The sequence below is a fragment of the Coregonus clupeaformis genome, chromosome 14 (assembly GCF_020615455.1).
Source record: "Coregonus clupeaformis isolate EN_2021a chromosome 14, ASM2061545v1, whole genome shotgun sequence".
NCBI classification, from domain to species: Eukaryota; Metazoa; Chordata; class Actinopteri; order Salmoniformes; family Salmonidae; genus Coregonus; species Coregonus clupeaformis.
In genome coordinates, this window is record NC_059205.1 from 44434759 (window position 1) to 44451068 (window position 16310).

At 46.6% G+C, this 16310-nt stretch overlaps 1 protein-coding gene and 1 non-coding gene across 3 annotated transcripts in view; one reads left to right on the forward strand and one right to left on the reverse strand.

The window, feature by feature from the left end:
* Positions 1-16310, reverse strand: part of LOC121580858 (glypican-5-like) — a 242452-nt gene that overhangs the window by 162702 nt on the left and 63440 nt on the right. The gene's annotated exons all lie outside the window — the stretch shown is intronic.
* trnay-gua lies at positions 3214-3300 on the forward strand. Its single transcript is given in 2 exon segments — positions 3214-3250; positions 3265-3300. It is a non-coding gene; the product is annotated as a tRNA-Tyr (tRNA).

Sequence of the window (16310 nt, forward strand, 5' to 3'; positions counted from 1 at the left end):
GATTAATATCAACGGCCCACCAACTTCCAAGTTTGATCCTAGAAAATATACAAGGACCTGGTTGAAGAGCCATCGTGCTGCCTCTTCGGGTGCGTTCTAGACAGTGCAGTGTGAAAGCTCCTGCAGAAAGCAAATTTGTCTGGAATATACTGTAGTATGAGCAAAGGTCAGAAACCCAGTGCTGGGTTGAGAGAGTATATCACTGTTGATGTGTTGTTAATGCATATATTTTTGTTAATTGTTAACTAAATATTGTTGTAACATATTTTGTTGAATGATTTACCGGTAAATGAACATGTTCAAAACAAAGCATATAGCAATATGAACAAGGATGCATTGTCACCTTCAGATTTGAAGTATTTTATTTAAATAAATGTGCAAAAAATAATCGAAACACCATTTCCTGTTTGCCTCATGATAAATACATTTTACATTCATCCAGGCTGCTCTTGTGACCAGTAGTAACTACAAACTGCTCCTAATCAAGTCATGATCATTTTATAATAGTGTGCAAGTAGAAATTACATATTTTTGGGTAAACTAAATCATAGTCTTACATGTCACTGTTTCTAAAACAGGGCTTTTTTCTGGACTACTTAAAAAAAAAAAAGGTGAATACTGAGAGTATACCCACTTCTCCAGGGACCACTACACCACTGGGTATACGTGGACTGAATGATATACTAAATGTTATTGCTCTTTTCATTCTCTGTTGATTCATGGTTTTGTTGCATTTGCTGCACTGCCACATGGTTTTTAGCCAAGTTGAAACTAACAAAGTAAAAAGGGAAAAATGGTCTATCCAAGAAGTAGTAAGATTATAAAAATGTAGCCTAATTCATGTTGGAAGCTTGCATTCAATCGAGCCCCAATGGCTCAAACACACACACACACACACACACACACACACACACACACACAAAGCACGCACACACTAAATCCCCTTTTTCTACTAATTATATCCCTATAGACCTGTTTGGGTCGTATTCAGACAGCGCAGGGGCCTGTTGGGTCTTGCCCAGACAACACACACTCCTGTTGGGCTGGATGTTGGGACGGTGTTTGGGAGGTCTGGCCCTGTGTGTGTGTAGGGCGAGCCTGCCTGGCAGACTGGGAAGGTGTGTAGGGGTAGGGCAGCATTATTAATAACCACAGCTATTACAGGACTGGCATCCCCCCGACGCCCACACACACACACACACACACACACACACACACACACACACACACACACACACACAAACAAACAATTGGATGTTTCAGACACACATATTCGTACGCACACGCAAACACACACGCACACATACACACACAATATTGGGCAAAATGGTCCAGTCCAACAGCAATAGGGGACAGTGGGGTAAGTTGAGCCCCCCTTGTTTCTAGAAACCATACACAAAATTAATAATTGTACCAAATAGTTAGGAAGATTGCGTGTGTGTGTGTGTGTGTGTGTGTGTGTGTGTGTGTGTGTGTGTGTGTGTGTGTGTGTGTGTGCATCTGTGTGTGTGTCTGTGTTTGACCACCTGTTTGTTATATCTTTAAAATCTCAGCTATTCCATTTCAGACATTCCTCTAGTGATTGCCTGGAGAATGATGGTATAGGATGCCATGGTCTGATGCACTTTGCTGTTCGGCCTATGGGGAAAACAAAGACATGCGTTCTCTATACATTAGGGAAGGGCGATGAAATTGGATTTCTCCTGCCTGAGACACGAGTTTGTGTTTTTTATTATAAGTTGTGTGTTTGCATGTGTGTTTGTGTATGCTTCTGTACGTGTATGTTCACATTTGTAAGCCTGCCTGCATGTGAGTGTGTATGGGTCTTTGCTGCATGTGTGTGACTGTTTGCGTGAACGTATCTATGTCTATAATCCCCCACACATGTGTCTATGTATCGTCCCCATCTCATATGTCCCTGTATATATCCCTGGTCTACCCCGAGTCCAGAGAGAGGAGAGGAGAGGAGCAGAGAGCCAGGGAATGAGCCAGAGAGTGTCCGACCCACCCCAGCCCATCCAGGCTCTAGGAAAGTATTGTCTTACAGATAGCAGTGGTGGTCCCAGGCTGTCCTCTTGGGTTGTTTATCTAGGGATCAGCCAGGGAACACCAAGGGATCTTTCTCAGGCCCCCTCTCGCATTGCATTCTGGGTAGGGGTGGGAAGGTGGGTGGGGGTTGTCCAGCAAGTTTGGCCCCCTATTGTCCACTGCTGGTTTCAATTCTGGACAGTCACTAACAAATACCCCTTTGATAGCTCAGTTGGTAGAGTGGAGGACCGAAGGTAAAATAGCAGAGCTCCTTAGGTGGCTGGTACAAATCTGGCTCGGAGGAGAAAATCTTTTCCATAGCTTTACAGCCAGTCATTTCTGAATTGGACACACAGGAACATTGGCCTTTCGTCAGTTAGATTTGTTCAACTCCTGCAACCTCTCTCCTCCATCCTTGGTCACCTCCTTTATGAAAAAGGTCAAAGGTAATTGAGGAGAGGCGGCGAGGAGAGGGAAGGTGGACAAAAATGCACTTGTATGAAATGAGACTCCTTCTACACTCATGCGTCATCAGGCAAATTACGTTTACAGGGGTGGATCCTAAAATAAAAGTGATAAAAACAATTAGTTAAGTTAGTTGTGCAAGACATTTTATAGATAAAACGATAAGTAGCATATTGTTTTGTTTTTTTACGTGTGCATGCTTTTCTCCTCCCACAAATCAAAAGCTGATTCAAAGGGGGGGTGGCATATTTCAAAACTCTTCTGTGAAGGACAAGGCTACACATGACTATCCTTGATGAAAGGTGGCTATTCAGAAGGTGAGGACGCTCTTCTGTTTGGCCACTAACGAATAGACATCTCCTCCACCACTTGACCACTTATCGGTTTCCGGGTCACGGAGGAGAGAAGACGGAGGAGAGAGGGTGGAAGACGGACTTTTGCCCAAATGAGAAAAGGCCTGAGTCTATCAGCACTACCTCTGAGCCTGAAGGGGACAAGGAGGATACGTTTTCCTGCATCCAATGGCTCGTTTTTTGGATCATGTGCATAGTTTTGATCGGGCCTGAAAATTCAAGCCTGAACCGACCATAGCCCAAGGATGTTAAGTCCTGTCGGGGGGACAGGACCCGTAGGGTTCCGGACAAAAATCTAAACTCCAGCCTCCTTTCAACCTAAACACAGGGAAGGGGTGATGAGTGGGGGGTTCTTATCACAGCCACCTCTTCGATAGCTCAGTTGGTAGAGTGGAGGACTGTAGGTATAAAATCAGAGATCCTTAGGTCGCTGGTTCAAATCTGGCTCGAAGGAGAAACCTTATCTTGGCTTGTTTGTTTGAATTATATGTAAAGTTTTGATCGGGCCTGAAGATTCTAGACAGACCAGACCAGAGCCCGAGCATATTAAAGGGGAAGTACAGTGTTTTACAACTTGATATTAGATGGTTCCTCACCCTGAAAGAAGTTTCAGGTTTTAATTGCCACATGCACAAGTACAGTGAAATGCTTAATTTGCAAGCCCTACCCAACAGTGCAGTATTAATCATAGCTACATCAATCAAATGCTGCAGAAAATGAACTGGACACAAACACTTTTTTTTTACTCCTAACACAGAACTCCTACCGTCTCTCTATAAGCATCTCTCACTGTGCTTTTTCAGAGCAATAACACATATACATGTGTGTGTGTGTCTCCATGCATTTCCCACCAGCCTCTCTGGGGGCAACAGGGAGAGAGCATTTAGGGCTACATCCATCACACACACATGTCTTTATACCACAAATATAATGGAAAGAAATTCAATACATTCCGTTACGTGGCGACCATACAGCCCAGCCACAATGAGTGTCATAACAGAGTTGACCAATCAAAGAGAAATGTATCTTCATTATCTTGATTTACCTGGGTTTCAATCACAGAGAATTACTGCCTGTCTCTTGTGTACAACAAATCTAAATGTATTTGTGAAAAAGAACAACTTGACATAGAAATTGTTATTGACATACGGTAAATAGATAAGACTGAAGTGTATAACATGTTGCTGGATAGAAGAGAGGGAAGTGGGGTGAGGAGAGGGAGGGAGATCATTGAAAAAGATTGATGGGTCTGATATTCTCCCAACTGTGATTTATTGGTGAGACACACAAGACATGTTGGAAAAGTGAGGTACATTTAGGCCCCACCCTGCGAACCCTAATGACCCCTCTGGGATTCCTCCATTCGGCCTGTGGCCTGGATGTCTCCCCACACTTCCTAGGAGACAGCTATTTGTTCCATCTAAACCACTAACCTTGTCAGATCAGGGCAGATTTACTACACTTTCTTTCTCTCTCTCTCTCTCTCTCCACGATCATCACTCTTGACTTCTCTTCCTCTCCTCTTCCTCCTCTCTTTCCCTATCTCTCGCTGTCTTTATCTGTCCCTGTCTTCCTCTCCTCTTCCTCCTCTCTTTCCCTATCTCTCGCTGTCTTTATCTGTCCCTGTCTTCCTCTCCACTTCCTCCTGTCACGCTCCACTTCTATATCTATCCCTGTCTGGGTCTCTCGGCTATATCTGTCCCTCTCTCTTTCCTCCAAGTTAAGTCAGTGCTAATTAAACAGAGAGAGAGACAGAGACAGAACCAAAAAGAGACAGAGACTGAGACAGACTGAGACCCTCATATATCACAGTGAACTGTCCTTCGGGCTCCAACTTGGTCGCAAGGTTAAGGAACACTGTTTTTCTCCACTCTAATCCTTGTTTACCATCATTAAATCACTCACATATGATTTTAAAAATAATAGTTTTTTGCATTTAAAAAACTATAAAAACCACTAAAATACAGATGTTCCTTTGGAGTTTGTTGACATGGAAAATCCTCCAATCCCATCGTTGTAAACACATTTGGAGAGTTAGGCCTAAACTATAAATGTGGCAGAGGTCCTCAGAGGATAGGATGAACTTAATGACAGAGAGAGAGAGAGAAAGAGAGAGAGAGAGAGAGAGAGAGAGAGAGAGAGAGAGAGAGAGAGAGAGAGAGAGAGAGAGAGAGAGAGAAAGAGAAAGAGAAAGAGAAAGAGAAAGAGAAAGAGAAAGAAAGAAAGAAAGAAAGAAAGAAATAGAAAGACAGAGAGAGAGAGAGAGAGAGTGAGAAAACACCAGAGAGAGAGATGTCATTTGAGTCCATCATGCCGCTGTGTGAGTGATCCAGAATCTGGAGGCAAACAAACACACAACCATAAAGAGGAAGTGAACAGTCGCCAAAGCCCACCAATCATATTCGAGTCACTGCTAATGCACCAAGTTCCATTTAAGTGAAGTATCTGCCTACTACATCATAATCTCCCAAGAAGATTCAAATAACATTAGCATCCTAAGGGTCGTTTAGCTGGCGCCTTGTTGTGGACCGTGGGAATTGTGCAAAAAACATGAATTATTTACATTTACATTTTAGTCATTTAGCAGACGCTCTTATCCAGAGCGACTTACAGTTAGTGAGTGCATACATTTTCATACTGGCATAAATGTATGATTATTCGTCGAAATGTGTATTTTCAAAAATATATGACCCTCATTTCTTCTGACTCCTACCCTCTCCAACCTAGTCTTGCTCTCCAGTTCAGAACCATTTTATGTCATTCACGTGTCCTTTTCCCTCTTAGCCATTTACATTTTACATTTACGTCATTTAGCAGACTGTGACACTCTGGCTCCAGGGACTCTGATTTATGGAGCCAGGGTTGTTCATTTTCATTTGGGTGTATTTCTATGTTGGGATTTCTAGTTGTGCATTTCTATGTTGTGGTGGTTCTTGATTATTCATGTGACTCCCAATCGGAGGTAACGAGTGACAGCTGTCGGCTCGTTATCTCTGATTGGGAGCCATATTTAAACTGTTGTGGTTTCACTGTGTGTTTGTGGGTTTTTGTTCCTGTTTAGTCTATATACTGTTGGACTTCACGTTTCGTCGTTGTTTGTTGTTTTTTCGTGTTGCACTTTATTAAATAAAGTCATGTTCACTTCAAACGCTGCGCTTTGGTCTACTCCATTTGAAGACGTTCGTGACAGAAAAACCCACCATAAAAGGACCAAGCAGCGTGTCCAGGAGCAAGACAGCTGGACATGGGAGGAGGCGCCGGGTAAGGAGATCGAGAGGCTGGCGATGGCCCAGGTGGGCAAATCGTGGTCCTGGGAGGACATGCTCGGGGGCAAGGGACCTTGGGGGAGGATCAAGGCCCTGGCGAGAGAGGAGCAACGGCGTCAGCAGGTCCATCGTTGGAAGGACGAGAGGCAACCCCCAAAAATTTTTTGGGGGGGGCACATGGCTTGGGTGGCTGGGCAGCAGGAGGCTGCCACAGGGAGATATGGAGAGAAGGCTATCGGATTACGGGAGCCATTGGCGAGTAGAGGAGGGAAGTTGTTGTGGCACGGCGTGAGAGACTGAAGTGTGTTACCAGTCCGGTCCGGCCCGTTCCTGATCCCCAGTTAAGGCCAGTGGTGTGTGTTCCCGGTACGGACCGGCCTGTTCCTACTCCACGCACCAGGTCCACGATGTGCGTCGCCAGCCCAGCTCGGCCTGTTCCTGCTCCACGCACCAGGGATATGGTGCGCTTCGCCAGCCCAGCCCGGCCTGTTCCTGCTCCACGCACCAAGGATACGGTGTGCGTCGACAGCCCTGCCCGGCCTGTTCCTGCTCCACGCACCAAGGATACGGTGTGCGTCGACAGCCCTGCCCGGCCTGTTCCTGCTCCACGCACCAAGCCCACGGTGTGCGTCGCCAGCCCAGCCCGGCCTGTTCCTGCTCCACGCACAGAACCTACGGTGTGCGTCGCCAGCCCAGCCCGGCCTGTTCCTGCTCCACGCACCAAGGATACGGTGTGCGTCGACAGCCCTGCCCGGCCTGTTCCTGCTCCACGCACCAAGGATACGGTGTGCGTCGACAGCCCTGCCCGGCCTGTTCCTGCTCCACGCACCAAGCCCACGGTGTGCGTCGCCAGCCCAGCCCGGCCTGTTCCTGCTCCACGCACAGAACCTACGGTGTGCGTCGCCAGCCCAGCCCGGCCTGTTCCTGCTCCACGCACAGAACCTACGGTGTGCGTCGCCAGCCCAGCCCGGCCTGTTCCTGCTCCACGCACAGAGGATACGGTGTGCGTCGACAGCCCTGCCCGGCCTGTTCCTGCTCCACGCACCAAGGATACGGTGTGCGTCGACAGCCCTGCCCGGCCTGTTCCGGCTCCACGCACCAGGGATATGGTGCGCTCGCCAGCCCGGCCCGGCCTGTTCCGGCCACTCGCACCAGGGATACGGTGCGCGTCGCCAGCCCAGCCCGGCCTGTTCCTGCTCCACGCACCAGGGATACGGTGCGCTCGCCAGCCCGGCCCGGCCTGTTCCGGCCACTCGCACCAGGGATACGGTGCGCGCCAGCCCAGCCCGGCCTGTTCCTGCTCCACGCACCATAAAAAGCCCTGAGATGCGTGTCCTCAGCCTGGGACCACCAGTTCCGGCACCACGCATCAGGCCTACGGTGCGTCCCCAGGGCCCAGCATGCCCTGTTCCTTCTCCCCGCACTAGCCCTGAGATGCGTGTCCTCAGCCCGGTACCTCCAGTTCCGGCACCACGCACCAGGCCTACGGTGCGCCTCAGACGGCCAGAATCTGCCGTCTGCCCAACGGGGCCTGAACTGCCCGTCTGCCCAACGGCGCCTGAACTGCCCGTCTGCCCAACGGGTGCCTGAACTGCCCGTCGGCCCAACGGCGCTTGAACTACCCGTCTGCCCTACGGCGCTAAAGCCGCCCGTCTGTACTGAGCCTGCAAAGCCGCCCCGTCTGCCATGAGCCTTCAGAGCCGTCCGCCAGATCGGAGCCGCTAGAGCCTTCCGCCAGACAGGAGCCGCTAGAGCCTTCCGCCAGACAGGATCAGCCAGAGCCGTCTGCCAGACAGGATCAGCCAGAGCCTTCCGCCAGACAGGATCAGCCAGAGCCTTCCGCCAGACAGGATCAGCCAGAGCCTTCCGCCAGCTATGAGCAGCCAGATCCGTCAGCCGGCCATGAGCAGCCAGAGCCTTCCGCCAGCCGCGAGCAGCCAGATCCGTCAGCCAGCCACGAGCAGCCAGATCCGTCAGCCAGCCATGAGCAGCCAGATCCGTCCAGCCAGCCATGAGCCGTCCAGCCAGGATCCGCCAGAGCTGTCCAGCCAGGATCCGCCAGAGCCGTCCAGCCAGGATCCGCCCAGAGCCGTCCAGCCAGGATCCGCCAGAGCCGTCCAGCCAGGATCCGCCAGAGCCGTCCAGCCAGGATCCGCCAGAGCCGTCCAGCCAGGATCCGCCAGAGCCGTCCAGCCAGGATCTGCCAGAGCCAGCCAGCCAGGATCCGCCATTTAGTCCGGTACTGCCCCTTAGCCCTGTGCTGCCCCTTATCCTGGTGCTGCCCCTTATCCTGGTGCTGCCCCTTATCCTGGTGCTGCCCCTTATCCTGGTGCTGCCCCTTATCCTGGTGCTGCCCCTTAGTCTGGTGCTGCCCCTTAGTCTGGTGCTGCCCCTTATCCTGGTGCTGCCCCTTCTCCTGGTGCTGCCCCTTAGTCCGGTGCTGCCCCTTAGTCTGGTGCTGCCCCTTAGTCTGGTGCTGCCCCTTAGTCTGGTGCTGCCCCTTATCCTGGTGCTGCCCCTTCTCCTGGTGCTGTCCCTTAGTCCGGTGTTGCCCCTTAGTCCGGTGCTGCCTCTTAGTCCGGTGCTGCCCCTTAATCCAGTGGGGTTATATTGGAGGGTGGTCATTTGGAGGAGGCTACGTAAGCGGGTAGTGACTATGGTGGGGTGGGGACCACGACCAGTGCCAGAGCCGCCACCATGGACAGACGCCCACCCAGACCCTCCCCTAGACTGTATGCTGGTGCGCCCGGAGTTCGCACCTTTAGGGGGGGGTACTGTGACACTCTGGCTCCAGGGACTCTGATTTATGGAGCCAGGGTTGTTCATTTTCATTTGGGTGTATTTCTATGTTGGGATTTCTAGTTGTGCATTTCTATGTTGTGGTGGTTCTTGATTATTCATGTGACTCCCAATCGGAGGTAACGAGTGACAGCTGTCGGCTCGTTATCTCTGATTGGGAGCCATATTTAAACTGTTGTGGTTTCACTGTGTGTTTGTGGGTTTTTGTTCCTGTTTAGTCTATATACTGTTGGACTTCACGTTTCGTCGTTGTTTTTTCGTGTTGCACTTTATTAAATAAAGTCATGTTCACTTCAAACGCTGCGCTTTGGTCTACTCCATTTGAAGACGTTCGTGACACAGACGCTCTTATCCAGAGCGACTTACAAATTGGTGCATTCACCCTATAGCCAGTGGGATAACCACTTTACAATTGTTTTTTTTGTTTTTTTGTTGTTGTTTTTTTGGGGGGTAGAAGGATTACTTTATCCTATCCCAGGTATTCCTTTATGCCAGGTTAATATGATATTTGAGTGAGACTGACTAAGAAAATCAATGAGGGCCCCCTGGAGGTCAGGGCCCCTCGGCACGTGCCATGCGTGCCCTGTCGGTAATTCAGCCATGATTACTACAAGTTTAGATAGCTGGCTAGACGAACTAGACTCATTAACCAATCTAAAATTGTTTAACTGACATGGGCTATTGAGTGACTGTCAGTGAGTGACATATAGCAAGAGAAAAACTGCTGCAACCAAGTTTCGAAATGTCACCTTGTGTATTCTACTATTCAAAATCTCAACAATAAGTTGAGACCCCGACTGAGTTCCCCCCCAAAATAAATATACTGTATGTATTTGTTTTTGTATTTTTGGGGGGGGCAGAGGTTGGGACCTCGGTGTCCTCATGTAGCTATGGCCCTGATCCCAAGATAGTTCATCTGTGTCCTTTCCAATGGGAACAAATTAAGCATAGTGGGCAGAACAAGCAAGGAGGTGGGCAGAGCCAAGCACGAGCTAGCGAGATCCTATTGGCGCGTTCTAGCAAGTATTTGCATATTTCCGTTAGGGAATGCCTTCTCTGAAAAGTGTGCGCGTGCAATAACTAAATTCGCCCTTGCAGTCCTTGTAAACAACTAACTTTTTTAAACATTTGGCAAAGGATCACGTCTACAAAACTTAGTGCACTCTGTTCGTAACAGATTCCAGTTTTGGGAACAGAAAAAGTATTGAGATCGGGCTTTTCTTCTATGAGAAAATAAGCTAAATGTCGGCCCAATTCCATCTCGCTCCATACTCTCCCACTGCCGGCCATTGGGCTTCCTCTCCTCACCATATTTATATAGTCCTTTCCCAACAATGCAGAGTGAAAAAGTAAGAAAAATATGCTAATAAAAAAAACAATGAAATAGTAACACAATAAAATAACAATAACGAGGCGATATACAAGGAGTACCAGTACCGAGTCAATGTGCAGGGGTATGAGGTAGTTGAGGTAATTGAGGTAATATGTAAATGTAGGTAAGGGTAAAAGTGACTAGGCAATCAGGATAGATAGTAAACAGAGTAGCAGCAGCGTATGTGACGAGTGTGAAAGAGTGTGAAAGTGTGTCTGTGTGAGTTCGTGTGTGTGGTGTCAATATGCATGTGTGTGTGTGTTTTGTGTTTTGTGTGTGTGAGCGTATGTAGTGTGTGAGTGTGTGTGTGTGTGTGTGTGTGTATGTGTGTTGGAGTGTCAGTGTAGTATGTGTGAGTGTGTGGGTAGAGTCCAGTGAGTGTGCATAGAGCCAGCGCAAGAGAGTCAGTGCAAAAAAAAAGGGGGTCAATGCAAATAGTCCGGGTAGCCATTTGATTAAATGTTCAGCAGTCTTATGGCTTGGGGGTAGAAGCTGTTCAGAAGCCTTTTGGTCCCAGACTTGGCGCTCCGGTACCGCTTGCTGTGCGGTAGCAGAGAGAACAGTCTATGACTTGGATGGCTGGAGTCTTTGACCCTTTTTAGGGCCTTCCTCTGACACCACCTGGTATAGAGGTCCTGGATGGCAGGGAGCTCGGCCCCAGTGAGGCATTGTTGTGCCCTATTCAAGACTGTGTTGGTGTGTTTGGACCATGATAGGTAGTGATGTGAACAACAAGGAACTTGAAGCTCTCGACCCGCTCCACTACAGCCCCAGACCAGAAATCATGCCATTTGTGAAAATGATATGAACTGTGAAATTATATGATTCCCGTGATCCCAGTCATGGATCCTATAACGAACAATATGCACAGTAGTAGTTCAGCTATGTTCACATTTCCATTTAACTGCACTGCGATCAATCATAAGAATGATGGTTGACAATCACACTGTTTCCATGCAAGACAGGCTACAACCATGGGGGGAGAAGACAGGCTAAAAACATGGCGGGAGAAGGTAGACAGCCACATTACACTGTCTACCTCTGTCTACTCTCCCCACATGGTTCTAACCTGACTTCTCCCCCCATGGTTCTAACCTGTCTTCTCCCCCTATGGTTCTAATCTGTCTTCTCCCCCAATGGTTCTAACCTGTCTTCTCCCCACATGGTTCTAACCTGTCTTCTCCCCCCATGGTTCTAACCTGTCTTCTCCCCCCATGGTTCTAACCTGTCTTCTCCCCCAATGGTTCTAACCTGTCTTCTCCCCACATGGTTCTAACCTGTCTTCTCCCCCCATGGTTCTAACCTGTCTTCTCCCACCATGGTTCTAACCTGTCTTCTCCCCCAATGGTTTTAGACTGTCTTCTGCCCCCATGTGTTCGCCTGTCTTGTCATTACTGCCGTATGGAGGAAGGCTAATTGCAGGGTGGGACTGGAGATAATGGAAACTAGGGCCAGTGGGACTAGGGTAGGGCTTTTACAGTGACCGTATTACCGCCACACCTGCAGTCATGAGTCATGACCGCAGTCAAATTCCATGTTGAGTCACGGTAACTTGGCTTCTCCAAAACTGCGCTCTAATGCTGCTGATGTAGTAGCCTACCAAACTTGCTAACGGCCAGACACTAACGGCCAGTCGCTAATGGCCTATACTCAGCGCTGTATTGCCCCTCTAATCACTCTGACATCAATGCAAATGTTATCGTAAATCAAATCAAACACTTCATGAGAGCCTTGGCATTCAAAGTTTGAGAGGAATAGGATCACCTGTTGGGCAGCAAGAGCCAGCTCCTGATAGCTGGTTGATACATGAAATTAAATAAGTGTTCCTAAAAGTTCAATTGTTCAATTGTATTGTTCTTACTATAAAATAATACATACTGAACAAAAAGATAAACGCAACATGCAACAATTTCAAAGATTTTACTGAGTAACAGATCTGAATTGTTAGCTACTACTGCGCTGTTGGAGCTAGGAACACCAGCATTTCACTACACCCGCAATAACATCTGCTAAATATGTCTATGTTACCAATACAATTTGTTTTGATTTATAAGGAAATCAGTCAATTGAAATAAATTCATTAAGTCTTAATCTATGGATTTCACATGACTGGGAATACAGATATGCATCTGTTGGTCACAGATACCTTAAAAAAAAGGTAGGGGTGTGGATCAGAAAACCAGTCAGTATCTGGTGTGACCACCATTTGCCTCATGCAGCGCGGCACATCTCCTTCACATAGAGTTGATCAGACTGTTGATTGTGGCCTGTGGAATGTTGTCCCACTCCTCTTCAATGGCTATGCGAAGTTGCTGGATATTGGCGGGAACTGGAATACGCTGTCGTAAACGTCGATCCAGAGCATCCCAAACATGCTCAATGGGTGACATGTCTGGTGAGTATGCAGGCCATGGAAGAACTGGGATATTTTCAGCTTCCAGGAATTGTGTACAGATCCTTGCGACATAGGGTCGTGCATTATCATACTGAAACATGAGATGATGGAGGCGGATGAATGGCACGACAATGGGCCTCAGGATCTCGTCACGGTATCTCGGTGCATTCAAATTGCCATCGATAAAATGCAATTGTGTTCGTTGTCCGTAGTTTACGCCTGCCCATACCATAATCCCACCGCCACCATGGGGCACTATGTTCACAACGTTGACATCAGCAAACCGCTCGCCCACACGGTGCCATACAGTGAGGCCGGTTGGACGTACTGCCAAATTCTCTAAAACAATGTTGGAGGTGGCTTATGGTAGAGAAATGAATATTACATTTTCTGGCAACAGCTCTGGTTGACATTCCTGCAGTCAGCATGCCAATTGCCCAATTGCACACTCCCTCAAACTTGAGACATCTGTGGCATTGTGTTGTGTGACAAAACCACACACAAAGAAAACGAGACTGTCTGGTTTGCTTTATATAATACATTTTTAATTATTTATACTTTTACTTTTGATACTTAAGTATATTTAAAAGCAAATACTTTGAGACTTTTAATCAAGTAGTATTTTACTGGGTGACTTTCACTTTTACTTGAGTGATTTTCTATTAAGGTATCTTTACTTTTACTCAAGTATGACAATTGGGTACTTGTCCACCACTGGTCTTCGGTCTGTTCCGTGTAGAATATCCTAGCCTAGGATAGGCCCTGCTTTACTGTTTAAGTGGCGAGACATTGCAAGCCAAGAAATTGTGAGATACAGCATTCCATTGCGATGGATGGCTGGATGGATGGATAGATGGATAGATGGATAGATGGATAGGCCTAGTGCACGGTTCTGACTCTGTCTGCCTGTGGGCCGACCTGCCTATACTGTGCTGTGCCCCTCCCCTCTCTCTCAGTCCCTCGCTAGCTCGCTATGAAAGATGCAAGTGTTTGTGTTCTCAGAAGTTCGGCAACTAATCAGTCTCCTCCTTTCCAAAAATACTGAATCGTTACACTTAGAAATGGGAGTCGACACTGGGAGTCGACGTGCAAGGAGTCGAGGAATCAATTATTTTGGAGTCGACTCTCCACAACTACGTCATCGCTGTTAACAGTTGACAGAGAAAGGCAAGCGACAGCAGCAAAGTCCTGTATGGCAATACTTTGAGAAGTTAAATGAGAAGGAAATGCAAACTTTGCGAGCATTGTGAATTCACGTGGAATTTTATGCATTTTTCTTATTGTTTAAACGTTAACAATTTGTTTTCATTTGTCACATCCCTAGTGTGTGTGTGTGTGTGTGTGTGTGTGAGGTAACCTTGATGCTATAGCGTGCACCAGCATACAATGCAGACTCTGTGTAGAGACTGAATCCCACTGAGAGAGAGGGAGGGAGGGAGAGAGCGAGAGAGAGCCCTGGTGTGTGTGCCAACCACTAAATGGTTTGGGATAACATCCCAGTGTAAAACCACAGCGTCACAATAATACCTACATAACACACGAGTCGGCAGAAATCATAGCTACTGGTACGTCTACAGTACAGTATGAATCAAGAAAAAAATATGTTAGGGAAAAGAAAATCAAGAGTAAACCTTACAGAAACCAACAGTGAACCTTACAGAAACCAAGGGTGAACCTTACAGAAACCAAGAGTAAACCTTACAGAAACCAAAAGTAAACCTTATAGAAACCAAGAGTGAACCTTACAGAAACCAAGAGTGAACCTTACAGAAACCAAGAGTGAACCTTACATAAACCAAAAGTAAACCTTACAGAAACCAAGAGTAAACTTTACAGAAACCAAGGGTGAACCTTACAGAAACCAAGAGTGAACCTTACAGAAACCAAGAGTGAACCTTACATAAACCAAGAGTAAACCTTACAGAAACCAAAAGTAAACCTTACAGAAACCAACAGTGAACCTTACAGAAACCAAGGGTGAACCTTACAGAAACCAAGAGTAAACCTTACAGAAACCAAGGGTGAACCTTACAGAAACCAAGAGTAAACCTTACAGAAACCAAAAGTAAACCTTACAGAAACCAAGAGTAAACCTTACAGAAACCAAAAGTAAACCTTATAGAAACCAAGAGTGAACCTGACAGAAACCAAGAGTGAACCTTACAGAAACCAAGAGTGAACCTTACATAAACCAAAAGTAAACTTTACAGAAACCAAGAGTAAACTTTACAGAAACCAAGGGTGAACCTTACAGAAACCAAGAGTGAACCTTACAGAAACCAAGAGTGAACCTTACCGAAACCAAGGGTGAACCTTACAGAAACCAGGTGTAAACCTTACAGAAACCAAGAGTGAACCTTACAGAAACCAAGAGTGAACCTTACAGAAACCAATTGTAAACCTTACAGAAACCAAGAGTAAACCTTACAGAAACCAAGAGTGAATCTTACAGAAACCAAGAGTGAACCTTACAGAAACCAAAAGTAAACCTTACAGAAACCAAGAGTGAACCTTACAGAAACCAAAAGTAAACCTTACAGAAACCAAGAGTAAACTTTACAGAAACCAAGGGTGAACCTTACAGAAACCAAGAGTGAACTTTACAGAAACCAATAGTGAACCTTACAGAAACCAAGAATGAAACTTACAGAAACCAAGAGTGAACCTTATAGAAACCAAGAGTGAACCTTAAAGAAACCAAGAGTGAACCTTACCGAAACCAAGGGTGAACCTTACAGAAACCAGGTGTAAACCTTACAGAAACCAAGAGTAAACCTTACAGAAACCAAGAGTGAACCTTACAGAAACCAAGCGTGAACCTTACAGAAACCAATTGTAAACCTTACAGAAACCAATTGTAAACCTTACAGAAACCAAGAGTGAATCTTACAGAAACCAAGAGTGAACCTTACAGAAACCAAGAGTAAACCTTACAGAAACCAAGAGTGAATCTTACAGAAACCAAGAGTGAACCTTACAGAAACTAAGAGTAAACCTTACAGAAACCAAGAGTAAACCTTACAGAAACAAAGAGTGAATCTTACAGAAACCAAGAGTGAACCTTACAGAAACCAATTGTAAACCTTACAGAAACCAAGAGTGAACCTTACAGAAACCAAGCGTGAACCTTACAGAAACCAATTGTAAACCTTACAGAAACCAATTGTAAACCTTACAGAAACCAAGAGTGAATCTTACAGAAACCAAGAGTGAACCTTACAGAAACCAAGAGTAAACCTTACAGAAACCAAGAGTGAATCTTACAGAAACCAAGAGTGAACCTTACAGAAACTAAGAGTAAACCTTACAGAAACCAAGAGTAAACCTTACAGAAACAAAGAGTGAATCTTACAGAAACCAAGAGTGAACCTTACAGAAACCAATTGTAAACCTTACAGAAACCAAGAGTAAACCTTACAGAAACCAAGAGTGAATCTTACAGAAACCAAGAGTGAACCTTACAGAAACTATGAGTAAACCTTACAGAAACCAAGAGTAAACCTTACCGAAACCAAGAGCAAACCTTACCGAAACCAAGAGTAAACCTTACAGAAACCAAGAGTGAACCTTACAGAAATCAAGAGTAAACCTTACAGAAACCAAGAGTGAACCTTACAGAAACCAAGGGGGAA